Source organism: Zingiber officinale, chromosome 2A (genome assembly GCF_018446385.1).
Source record: "Zingiber officinale cultivar Zhangliang chromosome 2A, Zo_v1.1, whole genome shotgun sequence".
NCBI classification, from domain to species: domain Eukaryota; kingdom Viridiplantae; phylum Streptophyta; class Magnoliopsida; order Zingiberales; family Zingiberaceae; genus Zingiber; species Zingiber officinale.
Genome location: NC_055988.1, coordinates 39,635,025 through 39,660,108, shown reverse-complemented (window position 1 = coordinate 39,660,108; position 25,084 = coordinate 39,635,025).

Below are 25,084 nucleotides of genomic sequence, written 5' to 3'. Positions count from 1 at the left end.
ATTGTCCCTGAATGTTAATACTTGACTAGGAATGATTAAGAGTAGTGTTTCCTATATCATCTCACTATCGATTCAATCAATCGATTGATATAGGTAAGAACCTTCTACTCAAGGACGCTATTATACTTAGTTATTTGGCACCAATACAAGTAAGTATAATAACCATAAACAAATGCCTTTATATACATAAGAAATATGATACAATGAGTCCATACAACAATCATCAAATGATTGGCTCTAGGGCTCTAACTAACAATCTCCCACTAACACAAGTGCCAATCAGTGTAGGCTCTAAGGCATAATGACCTAGTGTAACCATCATGCTTTCTCTGTGCCAAAGCCTTGGTCAAGGGATATGCGATGTTAGCCTCTGTGGGTACTCTGCAAATCTTCACATCTCCTCTATCGATAATCTCTCAAATGAGATGGAAGCGTCGTATTATGTGTTTGGTCCGCTGGTGTGAGCAAGGTTCCTTAGCCTGTGCAATTGCTCCATTTTTGTCACAATAGAGCTCAATCGGATCAGCTATGCTAGGAACCACCCCAAGCTCAGTAATGAACTTGCGAATCCAAACTGCCTCCTTTGCTGCTTCTGATGCAGCAATATACTCGGCTTCTGTTGTAGAATCAGCAATTGTGTCCTGCTTCGAACTCTTCCAGCTCACAGCACCACCATTTATGCAAAACATGAACCCTGACTGCGATCGATAATCATCCTGGTCAGTTTGGAAGCTGGCATCATTGTAATCCTTTACAATTAGCTCATCATCGCCTCCATATATCAAGAAATATTCTTTAGTCCTTCTCAAGTACTTAAGACTATTCTTGACCGCTATCTAGTGACTTTCACCTGGATCTGACTGGTATCTGCTCGTCATGCTCAAAGCATACGAGACATCAGGATGAGTACATAGCATGGCGTACATGATAGATCCTATGGTTGAAGCATAAGGGATCTGATCCATGCGGTCTCTCTCCTCTCTAGAAGAGGGACCTTGAGTCTTCGAAAGACTCACACCATGTGACATCGACAGAAATCCCTTCTTGGAGTTCTGCATGGAAACCCGTAGTAATACCTTGTCAATGTATGTACTCTGACTTAGGCCAAGCAATCTCTTAGATCTATCTCTATAGATCTTTATGCCTAGAATGCGGGCTGCTTCACCTAAGTCCTTCATTGAGAAACAATTCTCCAGCCAAGTCTTTACAGACTGCAGCAAAGGGATGTCATTTCCAATGAGTAGTATGTCATCCACATACAATACTAGGAAGACAAATGTGTTCCCTACAACCTTCTTGTAGACACAAGGTTCATCTTCATTCTTGATGAAACTAAACTATTTGATTGCATCATCAAATCAAAGATTCCATCTTCGAGAAGCTTGCTTTAGTCCATAAATGGAGCTATGCAGCTTGCATACTCTGCCAGTATGCTGTGGATCTACAAAACCCTCAGGTTGTGTCATGTACACATCCTCGAGCAGGTTTCCATTCAGAAACGCAGTTTTGACATCCATCTGCCAGATCTCATAATCGTGGTATGCTGAAATATCAAGCATGATCCGAATGGACTTAAACATCGCTACTGGAGAAAAGGTTTCATCATAGTCAATACCATGAATTTGCTTGAAACCTTTAGCTACCAACCGACCCTTATAAATAAGTCCATCCATGTCAGTCTTTCTCTTAAAGACCCACTTACACCCAATGGGTTTAACCCCTTCAGGTGGATCAACCAAAGTCCATACTTGGTTGGTGTACATGGATTCCATCTCGGATCTGGTGGCCTCTAGCCATTTCTCAGAATTTAGGCTCATCACAGCTTCCTGATAGGAGGTAGGCTCATCCTCAATGAGCACAACGTCATTATGGTTAGACAGGAGAAATGAGTATCTCTCAGGCTGACGATGTACCCTATCAGACCTGCGAAGAGGTATGTCTACTTGAACTGGTTGTTGTTCCTCAACTCCTTGTGGAACAATCTCATCATCCACAACACTTTGTGGTTCCAGTTCAACTTCCATCGAGGCTTCAGTGCTATGGTCCACATCTTGAACTTCTTCAAGATTGAATGTACTCCTACTAGTTTTTCTAGAAACAAAGTCTCTTTCTAGAAATACCCCAGTCTTAGCCACAACTACTTTGTGCTGACTGGGAATGTAGAAGTAATATCCCTTCATTTCCTTGGGATATCCAATAAAATAGCACTTATTAGATTTGGGTCCCAGTTTATCCGAGACTTGACGTCGAACGTAAGCCTCACAACCCTAAATCCTCATAAAAGATACCTGGGCATCTCGCCCAGTCCATATCCTATATGGTGTCTTTATCACAGCCTTGGATGGAACACGGTTGAGTATGAAGGCTGCTGTGTCCAGAGCATAGCCCCAAAGAGATATAGGAAGATATGTGTGACTCATCATAGACCGTACCATATCTAATAGGGTACGATTCCTCCTTTCGGATACACCATTCCACTGTGGTGTTCCAAGAGGAGTGAGCTAGGATAGAATCCCACACTCAGCTAGATAGTCACGAAACTCATGGCTAATGTATTCTCCTCCTCGATCTGATCGAAGTATCTTAATACTCTTGCCAAGCTGGTTTTGTACTTCATTCTTGAATTCTTTAAACTTTTCAAAGGATTCTGACTTATGTGTCATCAAATACACATAACCATATCTACTGAAGTCATCAGTAAATGTAATGAACTACCTATAACCACCTCTGGCAACGACATTGAAAGGGTCACATACATCACTATGTATAAGTCCTAACAAGTCAGTCGCTCTCTCACTGTGTCCACTAAAGGGAGTCTTAGTCATCTTACCCAGTAGGCATGACTCTCATGTCTCATAAGATTCAAAATCAAATGAGTCCTGCAAACCATCTTTATGGAGCTGGGATAAGCGTTTGTTATTTATATGACCTAAGCGACAGTGCCAGATATAGGTTTGGTTCATGTCATTTGACTTGAACCTCTTGGTACTTATGTTATAGATAGGGTTCTTAAGGTCTAGAATATAGAGTCTGTTCATCAGAGGTGCACTACAATAGAATATATCATTTAAATAAACTGAACAACATTTGTTCTTTATTATAAATGAAAAGCCTTTCTTGTCTAAACAAGAAACTGATATAATGTTCTTAGTCAGAGCAGGCACATAACTACAATCATTCAATTCTAGTACAAGCCCAGAGGGCAGAGATAGAGAATAAGTTCCTACAGCAACAACAGCAACCCGTGCTCCATTGCCAACGCGTAGGTCCACCTCGCCCTTCGTCAATGCTCTGCTATTTCTCAACGCCTGCACATTAGTATAAATGTGAGAAGCACATCCGGTATCTAATACCCATGATGAATAAATAGATAGATTGACTTCTATAACATATATACCTAAAGTGGAAGTCTCACTTCTCTTCTTCTTAAGATCTTCCAGGTACACTTTACAGTTCCTCTTCCAGTGGTCTGACCGCAGTGGAAGTAGGTAGCATCCTTGGCAACCCCTCCTTTGGGTTTCAGTGTCATGCCTTTACCATTGGCTTGGGACTTTCCCTTACCTTTGGGCTTGCCCTTTCCCTTGTGTTTCTGAACCATCAGAATAGAGTTGGGCTTAACCTTCTTAAGGTTGAGCTCAGCAGTTCTTAACATGCTAAGCAGCTAGGGCAGTGGCTTGTCAATTTCGTTCATGTTGTAATTTAGAACAAATTGACTATAGCTATCTGGCAAGGATTGCAAGATCAGGTCAGTGGCTAGCTCTTGGCCAAGTGGGAATCCCAACCTCTGTAGGTTTTCTATGTACCCAATCATCTTGAGTACATATGGGCCTACGGGAGTCCCGTCTTGCATCTTGCACTGAAACAGTGCCTTAGAGATCTCGAATCTCTCGTGCCTCGCTTGTCCTTGATATAGTTGATGAAGGTGTTCAACCATATCATAAGAACCCATCAACTCATGTTGCTTCTGAAGCTCAGAGTTCATGGTCGCGAGCATTAGACATGACACATCTAATGCGTCATCTTGATGTTTCTTGTAAGCATCTCGGTCAGCTCATGTGGTAGTGGCAGGAGGTGCCTCGGGAATGGGTTGCTCCAGGACGTACAGTTTTCGTTCCTGTGTGAGAACGATTCTCAAGTTCCTGTACCAGTCCAAGAAGTTAGCTCCATTGAGATTGTCCTTATCAAGGACAGAACGCAGGGAGAAGGAGTTCGTGTTTGACGACATGGCAATCTACAACAGAAAAATGCAGAAAATAAATATCATATTCTATTAATCATTTTAATTAGGCCTTTAATTAAACGATGCTCTCACTGAATTATAGAACTTTTGTAGAATCAAGTTAGTGATGTGGTCAAACCACACTTACTAGATTCTAACCAACTAGCTATAATTTGTGTGGGACAAGATCCACATCATGCTATGCCTTGAGTTAGCTTTGGCTAAATCGCCCAAGACTTAATATGATCGGTAGATAACTAATTACCAATTACATCTCTATGCAACTCTTGTTTATAGGATCAAGATCCGCATGTATATTAAAACTTCTTGAGTTAGCTTTGGCTAAATCACCCAAGAGTTAATATAAATGTGATTTTGACCTATCTACCAACCATTGGAAAATGCCTATAGTTAAACCCGATCCAATTAAGTTTAACTAGTTTTACTCAATCTAATTGAGTTTGTACTCACCCATGCGTTGATAGGCGGGACCAAGATTGTCCCTCCACACCCTACCAAGATAATATGTGTTGCTCTGCTTTGGCAGATTCAACAACAACATGTGATCGAGGTAGTAATGGGTATCACGGCATGGTAGGCATTTCGAGTTGACGCGATTGAGATCTAATCTAATCGACGATGTGTATCAAATACGCGATTTAGATCTAATCTAATAGTTAAGGTGCATCATGTACGCAATTTAGATCTAATCTAATCGTTAAGGCACTAATTAATTACTCTACTAGCATGCATCACATATACACACACAAGCAATTAATTAATTGTGATTAGTCATGGCCCTACTACGATCCTCTCAAGCCAATGAGAAGATTGGATGGTCAACCTAGGGTCAACAGCTTCTTCAAGCTCCTCCCTTTGACCGTCATGTGTTGCTCGCACCCTCCTCATAACTCTGTCTCGAGTGGACCTTCCACCGCTCCAATTTTGTACATTACAAATTTGAAACTCAAGTTACATTCGAGTCTAAACTATTTACAATAGGAATATAAAATGAGGAATGTACGACGCGCTGATCGCAAATCAAGTACAACACACACAAACACACAAAATGGCACGCAGGCCATATTATGAATTACAACACATATTTTCAATCAAATTGGGTTCTTTGGGCTATGACCATCACAAAATGATACATAATTCTAAATTATTTAATTTTCATAAATTTCTATAATTTTTCTAATATTTTTACAATTTTATGAGTCGCAACTTCCCGACGGTCCCGATTAGCGATTTTCGAGCGCGATCGCGGGACAATGCCCCTTGCGGGGTTAGGGGCAGCACCCCTTCTCGCGAAATGAATCTCACGAGTGTCCTACGATGATCTTACAGTGCCTTAGCCCGCTGTACCAAAATATTTTGGGCGAGACCTTGACGATTCGGTAGCTGTTTCTTTGTAGTCGAAGCCTACAAGTGTCCAAACGCTTGTTGCTTCGCTTCTACGAGAAAATTACCCATAAAATACATAAAAATCAGAAAATCACAGAAACTTACAGATCCTTAATTTTTTATAAAAATTAAAATAAAACATGTACACGCTTCACACGTGGCTCTGATACCACTTTGGTATTTTCGAGCCGCAAAAACCGCTTTTTGCGTTGCAAAAACCTCTAAATCCCTTACCACTGGATCCGTGTGAAGTTATAAAACAAAATTTTCGTGTACATGTTTTCTAAACCTAGATCTACTCTAGATCAACATGGTAGAGAGATTACCCTTGATGTGAAGCCCTTCGCTTATCCCGCTCGTCCAAGTTTGCCGGATCTCGAGAGTGTTCAAGTGGACACTCCTCTATACGTATCCACACGAACGATTAGGTGGAGAAAAACCAAACAAAAGGTGTGCTAGCACCTTTGAAGGTTCGGCCAAGGTGGAGGAGAGGGAGAAGAAGATGAGAGGAGGAAAAAGGAGGTTACAAAACCAAAATGAAACTCACACAAGAGTAAAGTGGTCGGCCACTTCAAAAGCTTTTAAACCTCCATGGGATATCAAGAGTCAAGGCTCTTGATCTCCCTCATGAGGTTGCACACACATGTGATACCCTTGATGATGTGGCACATCATCATTAGTCCACTTAATGTCAACTCACAAATGAGGTGGCAATGGTCAAGTCAAACTTGACCTTTCATCTTCCTCTCAAGTCAAGTCAAACTTGACCACTTCTCTCCCATGGTTGATCAAATCTAACCATTGGTTCAAGTCAATTTTTAATTTAATGAATCTCTATTCATTGAATTAAATTGGCTCAATGAGTCAAAGTCCAAATTAGACTCATTTAACACATGAACCAAATTGAGTCCAACTCAATTAGTTTACTTTGGATTACTCTTAATCCAATTTGGTTCATCACATGAACCTAATCCTCTTGGTTCATCAAATGAACCTAATCTCCATCTAATTGCCCTTTGTGTGTGACCCTATAGGTTCTTGTAACGTTGGCAATGCTCCTAAACCCATTTAGAAGCATAAGTAATGAGTGGTATCTAGCAACACATCATTACTACCCAAGTTACAAGAATGTTGAGATCCAACATCACCTTGTGACTACTAATTGTGACTCTTCACAATATGTGACAATGTCCTTCTATCCTAGATATCTAGATTGATCAATGTGAGGCATAGACCGTGTCATCCTCTAATCAATCTAAATCTTGAACTCCAAGTAGACTCACTCAAATCAAATGTGCTCAATATCTCATATTGACTCACTTGGGCATGGCCATGCACTTAGTGGTCTCACTCTATCAAGAATAATGATGTCACTCCCGTTATATAGGAGGGATAGATCCCATCTACATCACTCACATCCCTCCGCATAATTTGTTACATACCCTGTAATCGCCTTAATAGTCCACCCAGTTATGGGTGACGTTTGACGAAGCCAAAGTATGCAACTCCTTATGTAGGGAACTATGGTGACTTTAGGTCCAAGGACTAATAGTCATACTAATAGCCACATGAGAAAGTATATGACACTCATATAACGATCCATGATACTTTCTCATAACGGGTCATTCAGTATACATTCTACAATGCATACCCTTGTGTCAACTTGATATCTCTATATCTATGACTTGTGAGATCAAGTCATCGAGTTGACCTACATGCTAGTCTCATCGCATTAACATTGTCCCTGAATGTTAATACTTGACTAGGAATGATTAAGAGTTGTGTTCCCTATATCATCTCACTATCGATTCAACCAATCGATTGATATAGGTAAGAACCTTCTACTCAAGGACACTATTATACTTAGTTATTTGACACCAATACAAGTAAGTATAATAATCATAAATAAATGCCTTTAAGAAATATGATACAATGAGTCCATACAACAATCATCGAATGATTGGCTCTAGGGCTCTAACTAACATAATCAACCAAGAATCTCCGATAATCCCCTTAACACATGTACACAAAACATAGGTACAATCAACATATATCCTCCAGTAAAAACACATCAGACACGTGTATATAGAACAAATATACAATCAACACAACCCCTCCAATCATCACACTGGGCAAATGTGTACACGACATACAAATAGACAATCATCATATAAACACCGTCAATGAACCATCCCCTACCATACACACTCTACATGTACACAAATACCACAGAGTATAGATAATCCAAAATATAGACTGTACAAGAATTAAATAGATCATCACAAGGGTCAAGCATAAGTATCAAGCAGGAAAGTAACCAACGAACACGATATAAGGTAAAGCAGCCTAAACCATCACATAATAACCATGCACTAAGCTCAATAAAAATCTACATAGAGCCAAGGAAGAAATATCCGCCTTAAAATGTAGATCGTGTCAAGTAATCCAGCATTGACACGCTCGTCCCGTATCCAAGTCCTGCATCAATCAGTATATATATTTTTTATTTTGCTAAATTCATATGAATTAAATATCTAATAAAATCCCTAACCCAATTAGGATCACTCCAATCACATCTAATCTCTGACTAATCCCCCAAATAATCCTTAACCATACAACCTTATTAGAATAGGTTTACATATGAATCATCTCTAAAACTCCCCCAAATCAACACATCATTTAATCCAATAACAAATCAATCTCTTAATTACTAATCCACCATATAATGATATCAACCCATAATAACCTATCATAAAATCAAATCTCCGTCATAAATCGACATCAACCTAACATCATCATCAACAACTAACCAAACCACCACAATATCAATCCAATGAATTTGATTAACGATTATGTAATCATCTACAACAAACCACTCAACTTATTAGTCATACTGCAACTTACAACTCCAAATCTACTACAAATCCAAAACAATCCAAGACTATCAACTGAGTATGACTTAATCAACTCAAATTCTTATTTCAGACACATATCTATTTCGCCAACTAATCAAATTCTAAATATGTGAATAAAACAACAACATGGAATGAGGTTCTTGTTACCTCACTGCCTCTTTCAGTGGATGCCCACAGTCTCGGCGGCTACTCACAGCAACATGTGGTCGCCAATGAAGTTGCCAGCACAAACAGAGGTGATAAGAAGACTTAGGCATTTTGTCAAACACCTGTTATGCATCACGAACATAAATGGCCAGAAACAAGAAACGCCAGTGCCTACAATCTTGCGACGAAGCATCAGACTACCCCTGTCACTGCCCAAAGTAAGGATCGGCTGGAGGAAGAAAAGAAAAACAAGAATCAATGCCACCACATACCTTCTCGTGGCCGGAAGTATGCGACTAATCTGGCTGGTGCGGTGAGGATAGACTAGGCTCGAATCCTTCCCCTTCTGACCAAAGATCTGCCCGCACAAGGGGCAATGATCTAGGGAGAAGGACTGCTGGAGGGTGCAAACGATCAGCAAAGAAGAAGGTTCGGTGATCGTACAGCGCCGGCACGATCAAGCTATCCATGGCGGAGACGCTAGGAACAGAGAGAGTAATCCGGGGAAATCATGAAATGGCTAAAGAAAGGAGAAAGGCTCCACGCCTCGAGAGGGAGAGGGAGGAGGGAGGCTCGGCATCGGCGATCGAGACGGAGAAGGAAGGTCCGGTGGCGATGGGCTGGACATCACCGGCGCGACCAAGAATCGTCGACATCCAGGCAGAGATGCGATGGGAACCGAGAGAAAGGGGAGAAGTGTCAGGGAAGATGAGTAAGGATCGGGAGTTTAGGGAAAATAAACTTAGGTTAACTTAATTAACCTCTAAATTTATTCCTCAATCAGCTTCAATTTAAGGGGTATTTCAAAACAAGCCTTCACTGTACCCCGAATTCATCCCCTCAAAACGGGTCATACAGACTCCGTTTAAATCTCGAAAAATTTCTTAAAATTTTAAAAAAAATCCAATAAGATTTTTCGTCCAATAATATTTATTATTTAATTTTTTGATATCTTACAGTCTAAAATACACAGATCATTTCCTAACATGGAATTGGGATAAATCCTTTAATATATAATTAGATAATCCCTTGTGGAGAATTAACCTCTATTTCAAGGCGATATACTCTAGAAGGTCTAGTTAAAAGGATACCCTCTGCCATTAAGGACCCTCCAGTCGTACGATCTAAAGCATCTCCCCTACATGGTGACCAATCTTTCACATTCATTTAATCAAACACCCAATCTATCAATCACACTTCACACACACACAATCAAACAATGACAAGGTATAAACATATCATTGAAATAGGAAATTGGCAAATCCAAAGTGTATACATCAACATTACAATATAATTACTTCCTACATCCTAAAATTCGGAAGACTACTCCACAGCAAGAGTACAAGAACTCAAAGACATTAAAGGAAACAATTTACAACTCAAATCTAGGAGAAAAGAGAAGAGAAAGCTTAGCGGGATGAATTAGAGTCGTTGAGAAAGAGATCCTTGCTAGGATGATGGACGGATTATTGAAAATGACCTCGGATCATTGATGAATCACCGGAATCTACTATAGATTTGAACCTCGTGGGTTTCCTTAGAGGGGAAAACCCTTCTCCCATTCAAAATGGGATCTAAAGCACCTTTTATACCAGGGGAACACAACCCCTACTTCACTGCCACACGACTATACCAAAGGGAACGGCCATGGCATAATTCATGTGGGTGGAAAAGAGCACAACCATGCCAAAAAGGCATGATTGTCGTATAATAACATTAGTTGTTGAAGGGTTTGAGAGTGCCTGTGAGACATGGTCGTGGAATTATAGCTTTTGATGTCAAGTATGGTCGTGCCTTAAGGCATTGCCAGGGCATGATCTCTGTTGTAAAAAGTCATGGCCATGCCTCTTGGGCATGACTCGGGCATAATGGTTGTTGGTGTCTAGCTCTAAGCTCACGGTCATGTGCCTATGAGGCACGACCATGTGTGCTATTGAAGTATACTTGAATGCCCAATTTGCTCCATTTTTGCTCCAGAAAATATCATATCAATCAAAATACAACGAGAGCAAATCTCTGAACCAAAAGAGTGAAAGTTTACCATACTAATGAAATAGGGTGTAATAAACATAGATTATACTCATGAATTCAAATAGATGTGAGATAACTAATACCTAAAAATATGCATAATCTACGCACATCACAACCCGAGAGTTAAAATTTTACTTGCCCTCAAGCAAAAAATCTGTAATCTAGAGTCTTGTGGTGAAAGAGTGGATCATAATCCCTAATGAGTCAATCAAATCCTATCATATGGTTTCATTGGTGAGGAAGATATAAAAGTTATTTAAGTATGTCCTAAAAAATAGTTCTCCATACTCAGTGCCATGAGTGACCTAAAATTTTTAAGTGTTAATCTCTAAGCCTAGTTAAGTCATCATCTAACTATGTTCTTTATGCCTTCGAGGATAGACACTTACCTATCATATACATGGTTCATCCTCTCTCAAATTACACAAGGTCTCAAAGGATTGATGTAAATCAAGAGAAACATAATATTTATTTTCCCTGTAACCTAATTCGGTCTCAAAGTTACTAATTGCTAGTTTCCACTCACGATAACTATTTTTTTATTCCTTATTCATGAATAAGCATTTTTTTTGTGCTTGCAAGATGTAGCACTATAACTAAAAGGATATTGATTTTTCCAAATGAGTTGACATAATCTAAATTTTTTCAGTAACTAAATGTAATTGAGAGGTTACCTTAGAAGCACAAGTACTAGTCTAGTTTTATGAATCATGATAATTTTTAAAGTTATCTACCATTAAAATTAGATAAAATGTAAAGAGATCCTAAAACAAGGTCAGCACTCACACTACTATAGTAAAAATATTACTCATTTCATGTAATCTGTATAGAAAAATATAGATCACTAAATATATTAGCACCAAAAGTCACAACAATCACATGAAATCTAGAACCAACGTGCTAGTATTTTTACATTAAGGGAAAATAATAATAATAATATGATGATTGATGCAAATGACATGCCACATGTAAATCAAGATGAAGTCAAAATAAACTAAATCAACCAAAACAAACGGCAAGACAAGACTAAAGTAAATGAAAGAAAATTGCAAATAAGACTGAAACAAATGAAACATGCACTAAAAAGAATATGTACATATGTACAACCTCCCAGACTTGGATATTTTATTATCTTAAATGAAACTGAGATCAAGGAGGTGGAAACGAACGACCAGGAGGTGGAGAAGTTGAGCAAGAACTAGGAGGGAATCTAGGTAGACTAGGCAGGTGTTGGTTAGTCCTAGGAAAATCGTACCGGTTCCACTGTACAAAAAGTTTGTACAAGTGTCGAACCTTTCCTTAAATAACTTATTGTGTTCTTTAGAAGTTAAATTAGGAATCACAGAAGGAACTTAACATCATTAATTCCAAATTTAATTTATCTGTTCTTAATGGTTTAGATTTGGATCGCAAGCGGAACTTAACACTATTGATCCAAATCTGTAACGCCCACCCTTCTTACCCAAGGGCGGCGCTACGATCTTATACTACTTACGTACATGCTTTAGTTATACTATAACAGCGGAAAATTTTAAATCATTCCTTTTATTTAAATAAGCATGATATCACATATTCTGATTAGTTCGAATGTGCATATATTGATCATATAACTAAAAATATTAATTTGCCCGAATCGTTCTTGCCGAGCCACCACCACACACATCACTATCTGCTCCTCCTGCTGCTCCGTCATTCCGAATATCCGTCCCCCATATCTGCGGTACAAGGAAAGTAAGCTATGAGCACTCATGGCTCAGTAAGTTCCTTTCCTACTCACTAAAACCGAATTCATATCATTGCATATCAATATCATGCGAGGTATCATAAGCATACGACATACAAGGGTATCATATTCATATTCATATCATAATATCACATGACATTATATCTAATCATCAGATAATTCAAGCACATATGTAGGCAATGCATCATGAATTTGAAAACTTATACTTATAAGTACTTGAAATTAATATCATTATTAGAGGGGATCCTGGTTTGTACCACATACATAATGCGCGCGCTTCATAGGTAGGTCCAAGGTAGCAAGTCTTGAACCCTACCATGCATACATACTAGGCCCGAGTCTTACTCCATCGACCTAGGGCATTCAGAGGCCCATTACTGACGAGGCCCGAGTCTTACTCCATCGACCTAGGGGCGTTTACCATGCTACATACGAGGCCCGAGTCTTACTCCATCGACCCCGGGGCGTTTACGGAGCCCACCCTTGGTACAAACCATACAAAAATAACTTAACATGCATAACTATCATATCATGTCACTAACAGTCTTTCATGCATTTCCTTTTTCATTTCTTTTCATTATGTATAGCATTTCCTATGCTATAACATATCATGGCATATTACATAATATAATTTCATTTCTTCTCATTATGTATAGCATTTCCTATGCTATAACATATCATGGCATGTTACGTAACATAATTTCATTTCTTCTCATTATGTATAGCATTTCCTATGCTATAACATATCATGGCATGTTACGTAACATAATTTCATTTCTTCTCATTATGTATAGCATTTCCTATACTATAACATATCATGGCATGTTACGTAACATAATTTCATTTCTTCTCATTATGTATAGCATTTCCTATGCTATAACATATCATGGCATGTTACGTAACATAATTTCATTTCTTCTCATTATGTATAGCATTTCCTATGCTATAACATATCATGGCATGTTACGTAACATAATTTCATTTCTTCTTATTATGTATAGCATTTCCTATGCTATAACATATCATGGCATGTTACATAACATAATTTCATTTCTTCTCATTATGTATAGCATTTCCTATGCTATAACATATCATAGCATATTACATAACATAATTTCATTTCTTCTCATTATGTATAGCATTTCCTAGGTTTCTTTCTTTTTTTTTCTTTTATTTTCCTTCATGGCCGAAACCTACCAGTCCTTAAGCTAGGTTTCTTAAGTGGCCTAAAGCATGGAAAGCCTAAGTAAATATCATGGCAAAAGTTACTAAGAACATCATACACAAAACTGGATCATAAACAAGCTAGGACTCTTGTGATATTACATATCTTATATCATGTAACTAATTTTCTACATTCCAATTAAACATGAGAGCATTAATCAACTTTCATATCATAATATCACAGAGGTTTTGAGCATATTAATATTTTTGTTTAGGCTAATCTAACTATCCCTTTTATCATGGCCGAAAAACCCTAAAAAGAGTTCATGAGTTTCTAGCAATAGGAAATCCTTTGAGAAACTTTATATCCTATCATATGAACATGTTTATTTAAATTTTGAAGGTCTTCCTAACCCTTAACCTTTCTGGTCCGAAACATACAAGTGAGTTTTCTTTTGGTTCCAATTAATTTCCAAGCAAGAAAACCATAGAAAGGTCCTTAGCATTTCATAGAAGGAACCTTGCACTAGTTTGGTTAGACAATAATCTTCCTAACCTCTTTAAAATATTTTTGGTTGAAATCCTAGGGTTAGATACTCCTCTGATCATACATCATATCAGTATAAAATCATGGAAAAGAATCCTTCTACATAGCATAGAAAATCTTATCATGAAATGAGGTCTTGTTTAAATCATCCTAGATTTGAAAACCTTTTCTTTAGCCGAATTTTTCTTAAATTCTTTCCTAGGTTTTCTAATCCTTATAAATCCGAAAATCACATAAAAGCCTTGTACCACAGGTGAGGGGAAGCTTACCTTCTTTGCTTAAGTTTCCTAGAGTTGAGAACTTGCTTGTGGACCTTTCTTCCTTGCTTGCTTTGCTTGGCACCAATGGAGGAAGAAGTGGCTAGGTATTTTAGTGGAGAGGAGGAGGAAGAAGAGACTTCTTCCTCTTGTGTTGCTCGGCAACAACAAGAAAGAAAAGAGGGAGAGAGTGAGGAGGAAGAAGAGGTTTCTTCCTCTTGTGTTGCTCGGCAACAAGAAGAAGAAAAGAGGGAGAGAGTGAGTTCTCGGCACCAATGGAGGAGAGGAGGAGAATGAGTTGAGGATGAAGTCACCCCTCCATGCCTATTTATACTAAAATGAGGGGAGGAAAACTTGACTTGATTCATCCTCCTTATTTATTTCTCCTCTTTAATGATAAGAATATTCTAGAGAAATGCTTCTTGAGTTCTCTCTTTTCTTTCCTTTAATTTCTCTCTTTTCTTTCCTTTAATTAAAATTCCTATCTCTCCTCTTACAATATCCTCTCCTATCACACTTGGTTAACATATGCATGCATCCACAAGAGAACCAAGGATCAAAACTTGGTTATGTATATTTTTACTTCTTTTTACTTCCTTTTCCTTTTAAGTAAAAAGAATCTTTTCTTATTCTTAACTACTTAGTCCTTTCTCTCCTTATCAATAATTCTCCTATCCCCTTTGATATCCTATACATGTTCCTTACAAGAGGTCCAAGGTTCAATCCTATTTCTCTTCTAACATTTTATTTTCTTTTGTACATAATAATTCATATATTACCATATTATGCATTATGCATAAATATTTCATACATGTATATATTATCTCATATTTCTACCTTTTGTCTACATTAATTCCATACATTATAAATCATGCATAGATGATTTATATTCTCAACTTTATTTTCTTTCATAAAGTTTTAATCATCTAAATCCTTCCCATCTTAATATTTAACTTAGAATATCTACACCTTCTTTTCACTACATTCGTACTCTCATTACCCTTACTTTCTTATCTAGGCTTTCTAGGGGTGTTACAAAATCCACCTATGTTATTAATTCCATTAAATATTAATTTCCAAAATTGGCTTCCAGGACTGCATGGCGAGGCACATGGCCTTCTTGGATATAGGAGCAAACACCACCGCCTAGACAAAGTCTTTTAAGGAAAGTAAATATTTAATTTCCTTAAATAACTCTAGGTTTAACCAAAAAGAACAATTGAATCACAAATTTGAAAAATAAAACAAAAGAAACACAAATTCGAAACAAATCCAAAAACTCTAGAATCATATGCCTCTTGTGTTTGGTATTTCCAAAAATAACTATACAAAGAAAACTAGTATGATGCGGAAAATAATTACTAGTTATACCTTTCTTTGTAAGTAAATAACCTCTTGATCTTCTACCATATTCCTCTTCTTATCCCGGACGTTGTGTTGGCAATGATCTACCTAGATGAGAACCACCCAAGCCTTCACCTTTCTTCCAAGTTTCGACCACCTTCTTTTCTTCAAAGGATGAAGAACTTAGACCACCAACCAATCTCCAAGGGATACTAGGAAACAAAGCCTCCTTCTTCTTCTTCTTCCTCAAGTAAAATCCAGCCACCAACCAAGCTCCTAGAGAAGTTGTCGCCGGCCACAAGAAGAAGAGAAGAGGGAGAAGCTAGGGTCGGCCACCAAAGAGGAAAAGAGAGGAAGAATAGAATAGAGTCGTTAGCCATGAAGGCACCTCTACCCCCTCTTTTATAATCCTTGGTCTTGGCAAATAAGGAAATTTAAATAAAAAACTTCCTTAATTCTTTTGCCATGAAAAGGAAATTTTATTTAATTAAAAATATTTTTCTCTTCTCACATTACATGGTCGGCCACATTAAAGCTATAAACAAGGAGAGTTTTAATTAATTAAAACTTCTTAATTTGTCTCCGAAAATTTATAAAAAAAAATTTCAATAATTTTTCCCTTCATGGTGGATTATAAAAAGGAAATTTTATAAATTAAAATCATTCTTTTAAACATATGGATAATTTCCAAAAAGGAAAATTATCTTTAAAAATTAAAAATCTCCTTTCAATCTACAAATAAGGAAAGATATCAAATCTTTTCTTAATCTTTTGTAGAAACTTATAAAAGAGATATTTAATTTTTAAACTCTCTTTTAAATCATGAACATGGTTAAAAAGAAAAGTTTTCTTAAAATTAAAATCCACCTTTCAATCTACAAATAAGCAAAGATTTCAAATCTTTTCTTAATTCTTTTGTAGAAAGCTATAAAAGGAAAGATTTAAATTTTAAACTCTCTTTTAAAACCATGATATCCACATAACAAATAATTTTAATAAAAATCCCTTTTTATTTTCTAGTGGTCGGCCACATAAATTTAGCTTCACCATTAGCTTTGGCCGGCCCTAGCTTGGGCTCCAAGCTAGCTTGTCCGACCACCTTAAGGTGGGTAGAAAGGTGGGTATAGGTGGGTATAATTCTCTATATACAAGAGGCTACGATAGGGACCGAGAGGAGGAATTGGTTTTGGTCTCCCGATGAAATTAAGCTTCCCGTGTTCGCCCCGAACACACAACTTAATTTCATCAATAATAATTCATACCACTAAAGAATTATTATTGAACTATCGCACCAATCCCAAATTACATTTTGGGCTCCTTCTTATTATGAGTGTGTTAGTCTCCCTGTGTTTAAGATGTCGAATGTCCACTAATTAAATGAGTTACTGACAACTCATTTAATTAATATCTTAGTCCAAGAATAGTACCACTCAACCTCATCGTCACGTCAGACTAAGTCCACCTGCAGGGTTTAACATGACAATTCTTATGAGCTCCTCTTGGGGACATTATCAACCTAGATTACTAGGACACATTTTCCTTCTATAATCAACAACACACACTATAAGTAATATCATTTCCCAACTTATCGGGCTTATTGATTTATCGAGCTAAATCTCACCCATTAATAAGTCAAAGAAATAAATACTAAATATATGTGTTTGTTATTATATTAGGATTAAGAGCACACCCTTCCATAATAACTAAGGTGTAGTTCTTTTATAAAGTCAGTACAAAAAGAACTTACCTAAAATGATCCTACTCAATACACTTGGAGTGTATCAGTGTAATTTATTAGTTAAGATAAACTAATATTTAATTACACTACGACTACTTCAACGGTTTGTTCCTTTCCATTTTAGTCGCGAGCAACTGTTTATAATTTATAAAGAATAGACAACATGATCTTCTGTGTGTGACACCACATACCATGTTGTCTACTATATAAATTAATTGAACAAATTACATTTAACAAATAAATGTAGATATTTGATCATTGTGATTCTTTATTTCTATATAAATGTTTATACAAAAGCTAGGCTTTTAGTATACACTCTAACAATCCCCCACTTATACTAAAAGACTATGCTGCCATAAATGCTACCATACATCTGATTCCCAACTCTTCAACATGCCCATCAAAAGCTCTTGTCTTAAGGACCTTAGTGAAAAGATCTATAGGTCATCACCTGATGCAATCTAGGCGGCAACAACTTCTCCTCGTTTATACGTTTTCTCATATTAGGGGGTACTTTGGCTCTATTGTGTTTACTTGCCTTATGGACTTATGGTTTCTTTGAGTTTGCTACTGCACCACTATTATTACAAATATTGTAATAATTTTTGGGCAAACCAGAAAATATGTCTAAGTCCATCATGAAGTATCCGAGCCATACAGCTTCTATGACTACCTCTGAGGCTGCCACTTACTCAGCTTCTTATGGTGGAGTCCAAAAAAGCACCTTTGCTTATCAATCTTCCATAGTTATGACTTCACCTCCTAAAGTAAACACAAAACCCCGAGGTCGACTTACTATTGTCCCTATCTGATTGGAAGTCAAAATCCGTGCAACCCACAGGGACCAAATTATCTGCCTTAGCATATAATCTCTAGTGCCTCTAAGGTACTTCAATATATGCTTTACCGCAGTCCTATGTCCTTGTCCAGGGTTACTTAGATATTTGTTAACTATGCCCTCGGCAAAACAGATTTCTGATCTCGTGCATAGCATACATTAGGCTTCCGACAGCCGAAGCATAAGGAACTACCTTCATTTCCTCTATCTCCTTTGATGTCTTCGGAGACATCTCTTTAGATAAAGCTACTCCATGCTGAAAAGGTAAGAAACCTTTCTTGGAGTTTTGCATGCTTAAAACGAGAAAGGATTGTTTCGATATATGAAGCTTGGGATAAGTAAAATATATTCTCTTCTTGTGATCCCTTTGATCCCAAGAATATATGCATTCTCCCAAGTCCTTCATATCGAATTGTTTGGATGACTATACCCTTACTTCTGACAACACTTTGATATTATTTCCAACTACCAAAAATATTATCTACGTATAGTACAAGAAATACCACCACGTTTCCATCACACTTCTTGTATACACAAAACTCATTCGGTTATAAAATAAATCCATAGGTCTAGATTACTTTATAAAATCGGATGTATCAAGACCTTGAAGTTTTACTTCAGTCCATAGACTGATTGAGTTTACACACAAGATGCTCTTTGCTCTTTGCAATGAACCCTTCTGGTTGCTATATATGGATGTTTTCTTCAAGAATTCCATTAAGGAAAGCTGTCTTGACATCCACTTGCTAAATAGATAAAAGAATCCGGATAGACATAAGCATGGCTACCGGTGAAAAAGTTTCCTTTTTCAACAAACCTTGCTTTGATAGTTTTCTACCTTCCCGTCTATCCCTCTTTTTCTATTGTGGACCTCTTTACACCTAATGGCTTTTACACCATCTGGTGGTTCTACAAGCTCCCAGACTATATTAGAATACATATATTCTAATTCTGTATTCTTTGCAAAGATGTTGCATCTTTCTCTTGGAGTACTTCGTCATATGTCCGAAAATTAGGTTCATGTCCACCAGGGATCAAGTCCAAAGACTCTCCCAGAACATGAATCTTTTAGGTTGCCTAACAACCCTCCCACTACGACGATGCACTTTCTGTAATTGTGTATCATTTGTGATACGTGTTACAGTTTCTTGTGATATTTCATCTTGTACAGTTGGTAGTAGGTTAGATGTGTCCTTTAATTTTCTTAAGAATAATTTTTACTCATGGGCTTGTGGTTCATAGTATAGTCCTTTTCTAAAATCGGGCATTGGTGCCAATAATGACCTTCCGATTTTAAGGAGTATAAACCTCTTTTCATTTTTCTAGGATAACTCACAAACAAGTGAACTCATGTCCAACTTATCAGTGTCTCTCACGTGCTAAACCACCCAAATCTGAATATGCTTCAGACTAGGCTTACGCCCATTCTGTAATTCTATGGGAGTAGAGAGTTCTGACTTAGAAGGTACTATGTTCACTTCCGTTTCCAATGTATATCCTTAAAACGAATTTGGTAATTTTCTGAATAACTCATCATCGATCTAATTATTCCATAAGAGCCTTATACCTTCTTTCTACTACACCATTCTGTTGGGGTGTACCAGGTGCAGTTAGTTGGGATTAAATCCTGACTTCTGATAAGTGACTCCTAAACTCTCCTAAGAGATACTCGTTACTACGTTTTCACCGTAGTGTCTTGATACTTTTACTTTGACGTTACTCTACATCAGCCTAGTACTCTTTGAACTAATCAAAGCACTTAGACTTGTGGCGCGTCAAGTAAATGTATCCTTATCTTGAATAGTCGTTTATAAAATAGACGAAATATTCGAAACAACCTCTTGCCTGGATAGTCAAAGGTCTACACAAATCAGAATGAACCAATTCCAATATATCTTTGGCTCCATACCCCTTAGACTTAAAAGCTTCTTGGTTATTTTTCCTTCCAAGTAAGACTCGCAGGTTGGAAAGATGTCCACTACCAATGAACCCAAGAGTTCATTGGTTATTATCCTTTGAATCCTACTCAAGTTAATATAACCTAGCCTTAGATATCAAAAATATGATTGGTTCATTTCCGAAGGTTGCTTTCTCTTATTAAAGTTAGAAAATGTGTTATTAATTTCCATTTATTGTATCGTGGGAGTTATTGGATTATAAATTGTCAACCAACATACCAGAACAGATAACTTCCATATTCTTGATAACAAGTAATCAAAATAGACAGAATATCTATTCTTTAATAGTTTAGAAATCGAAATCAGGTTCTTTCTAAACTTAGTACGTAAAGATAATTTCTGAAAATCCATATTTTATTCCTATCAGAGAATAAACATCTCCCACTGCAACAGCTACTACTTTTGTAGTAGTGCCCATATAGATGGTGATTTCCCTTTCATATAGTTGTCGTCTTTCCTGGAACCCCTGCAATGAATTGCAGACATGATTAGTGACATTTGTATCTACACTCCAGGTACTGGTAGATAACACCACTAAACATGTTTCAACAACTAATGAATTAAATACACCTATATTGTTCTCAGTTCTAAGAGGATAGTTTACCTTAATGTCCAAGTTTTTCAATCATTACAATTGAGATTACTAAGTCTATTCTATAGTATAGCAACTAGGGGATTGACTAACATTTGAAATCCTAAGAATCACAAAAAAATTTGGTCAAGACCAACATCTCAAAATCCCTGTGAATTTTGTATGCCACGATAGTGTGGACATATACAAATTCTAAAAAGAAATTTTATCCATTAATTTTATTATCTTGTCAACTTATGACAAATAAAATTAATAGTTGGTCTATCTTTGATCAAATATTTGGTCAAGACTCTAAATTTAAAATAATATTGATTCCTCTAATAATACTATTTAAATTTACCAACACCTCAAAACACGTTGAATTTTACATGCCACGTTAGTGTGGACGTATACTAAATCAACATTTGTAAGAGGAGAGTTTTACCCATTAACTATCTTGTCAACCTAACTTTATGACAAATAAAATTATCTCAAACACCGTTAATTTTGTATGTCACGTAGTGTGGACGTATATAAAATCAATCATTTGTAAGAGGGGTTTTAACCCATTAATTTTATTATCTTGTCACCCTAGTTTTATGACAAATTAATAGTTAGTTTCCCTTTGGTCACACAAGTAATAGCAGTGACTCCGTTGGGGAGGATACTATTAAATGTGTCTAAGTGTATACTATTACTTGATACTTAGTCCATTAAATAAGATTGTGCCCCTTCAATTGGAGAAGATCACACACATCCTAAATAACTTCCTATAGCCATCCATTAAGGAAGTTTGATCTAGTGATCCGTAAATAAACTCATCCGTTGTGGAGGGAGGCACTCAGAGCCAACACGCAAGCTTGTTGCATCACTTACAAACTAGTAATGGAGACCGTGGGATTTATATACTAATCCCTCTCCCACTTAGTTATTTAAGGTGGAGAATTTTAACCTATGTTAGCATACAACACATGCACACACACATCACAGTAAATAAAAGCAATAAATATGGAAATTAATTTTCCAACTATTATGGCATTTTCATCACTGTCCTCCGTGTGCTCCAACCCTAGCTGCTGCCATCTTTAGCCACCGCCATCGGGTCGAGTTATTGCATCTATCTTTCTTCGTATTCCGCTGCACCTCTGGTCCTCTAATAGCACCACGCCTCGCAAAGATACGATCCACGACAAATATAGAATTTTACATACATCGATCCTATATTCCATAAAGGAATGTACATGTATTCTAGATCGAACAAAAAAGTAAAATTCTAAAACTAATACAGCTCCTGCTGTATTTAATACATACAATCATGCACACACAAAATAATGCCCTTGACATGTCCAAGGGTCCAATCACATACAATATCTATATGTCATAATAGTTGGAGCCTGCAACTACAAAGTTAGCACATCCTACTATTATCCTGCCTAAATTATGTATGACATGTGCATAATCTATTTGAAACCCAAACACACAGAGGCAAACCCTAGCTCTGATACCAATTGTTGGTTAGTCCTAGAAAAATCGTACCGGTTCCACTGTACAAAAATTTTGTACAAGTGTCGAACCTTTTCTTAAATAACCTATTGTGTTCTTTAAAAGTTAAATTAGGAATCGAAGACGGAACTTAACATCATTGATTCCAAATTTAACTTATCTGTTCTTAATGGTTTAGATTTAAAACGCAAGCGGAACTTAACACTATTGATCCAAATCCACCTATGTTATTAATTCCATTAAATATTAATTTCCAAAATTGGCTTCTAGGACTACATGGTGAGGCACATGGCCTTCTTGGATATGGGAGCAACCACCACCTCTTAGACAAAGTCTTTTAAGGAAAGCTAATATTTAATTTCCTTAAATAACTCTAGGTTTAACCAAAAAGAACAATCGAATCACAAATTCAAAAAATAAAACAAAAGAAACACAAATTCAAAACAAATATGAAAACTCTAGAATCATATGCCTCTTGTGTTTGGTATTTCCAAAAATAACTATACAAAGAAAATTAGTATGATGCGAAAAACAATTACTAGTTATACCTTTCTTTGTAAGCAAATAACCTCTTGATCTTCTACCATATTCCTCTTCTTATCCCAGACATTGTGTTGGCAACGATCTACCGAGATGAGAACCACCCAAGCCTTCACCTTTCTTCCAAGTTTCGACCACCTTCTTTTCTTCAAAGGATGAAGAACTTAGACCACCAACCAATCTCCAAGGGATACTAGGAAACAAAGCCTCCTTCTTCTTCTTCTTCCTCAAGTAAAATCCAGCCACCAACCAAGCTCCTAGAGAAGTTGCCGCCGGCCACAAGAAGAAGAGAAGAGGGAGAAGCTAGGGTCGGCCACCAAGGAGGAAAAGAGAGAAAGAATAGAATAGAGTCGTTAACCATGAAGGCACCTCTACCCCCTCTTTTATAATCCTTGGTCTTGGCTAATAAGGAAATTTAAATAAAAAACTTCCTTAATTCTTTTTCCATGAAAAGGAAAATTTATTTAATTAAAAATATTTTTCTCTTCTCACATTACATGGCCGGCCACATTAAAGCTATAAACAAGGAGAGTTTTAATTAATTAAAACTTCCTAATTTGTCTCCGAAAATTTATAAAAAATTTCTCCAATAATTTTTCCCTTCATTGTGGATTATAAAAAGGAAATTTTATAAATTAAAATCATTCCTTTAAACATGTGGATAATTTACAAAAAGGAAAGTTATCTTTAAAAATTAAAAATCTCCTTTCAATCTACAAATAAGGAAAGATATCAAATCTTTTCTTAATCTTTTGTAGAAACTTATAAAAGAGATATTTAATTTTTAAACTCTCTTTTAAATCATGAACATGGTTAAAAAGGAAAGTTTTCTTAAAATTAAAATCCACCTTTCAATCTACAAATAAGCAAAGATTTCAAATCTTTTCTTAATTCTTTTGTAGAAAGCTATAAAAGGAAAGATTTAAATTTCAAACTCTCTTTTAAAATCATGGTATCCACATAACAAATAATTTTAATAAAAATTCCTTTTTATTTTCTAGTGGTCGGCCACCTAAATTTAGCTTCACCATTAGCTTTGGCCGGCCCTAGCTTGGGCTCCAAGCTAGCTTGGCCGACCACCTTAAGGTGGGTAGAAAGGTGGGTATAGTTGGGTATAATTCTCTATATACAAGAGGCTACGATAGGGACCGAGAGGAGGAATTGGTTTTGGTCTCCCGATGAAATTAAGCTTCCCGTGTTCACCCCGAACACACAACTTAATTTCATCAATAATAATTCATACCACTAAAGAATTATTATTGAACTATCGCACCAATCCCAAATTATATTTTGGGCTACTTCTTATTATGAGTGTGTTAGTCTCCCTGTGTTTAAGATGTCGAATGTCCACTAATTAAATGAGTTACTGATAACTCACTTAATTAATATCTTAGTCCAAGAGTAGTACCACTCAACCTCATCATCACATCAGACTAAGTCCACCTGCAGGGTTTAACATGACAATCCTTATGAGCTCTTCTTGGGGACATTATCAACCTAGATTACTAGGACACAGTTTCCTTCTATAATCAACAACACACACTATAAGTAATATCATTTCCCAACTTATCGAGCTTATTGATTTATCGAGCTAAATCTCACTCATTGATAAGTCAAAGAAATAAATACTAAATATATGTGTTTGTTATTATATTAGGATTAAGAGCACACCCTTCCATAATAACTAAGGTGTAGTTCTTTTATAAAGTCAGTACAAAAAGAACTTACCTTAAATGGTCCTACTCAATACACTTGGAGTGTATCAGTGTAATTTATTAGTTAAGATAAACTAATACTTAATTACACTACGACTACTTCAACGGTTTGTTCCTTTCCATTTTAGTCGCGAGCAACTGTTTATAATTTATAAAGAATCGACAACATGATCTTCTGTGTGTGACACCACACACCATGTTGTCTACTATATAAATTAATTGAACAAATTACATTTAACAAATAAATGCAGATATTGGACCATGTGATTCTTTATTTCTATATAAATGTTTATACAAAAGTTAGGCTTTTAGTATACACTCTAACAGCAGGGTACCAAGATGCTCATGATATTGAAAAAGAATATAAAACTATTGCCTTGTCAAGTCCATGGAGCATATAAACTCATCTCTTGCCCACTCCTTGTACTGATTACCTACAAAATTAG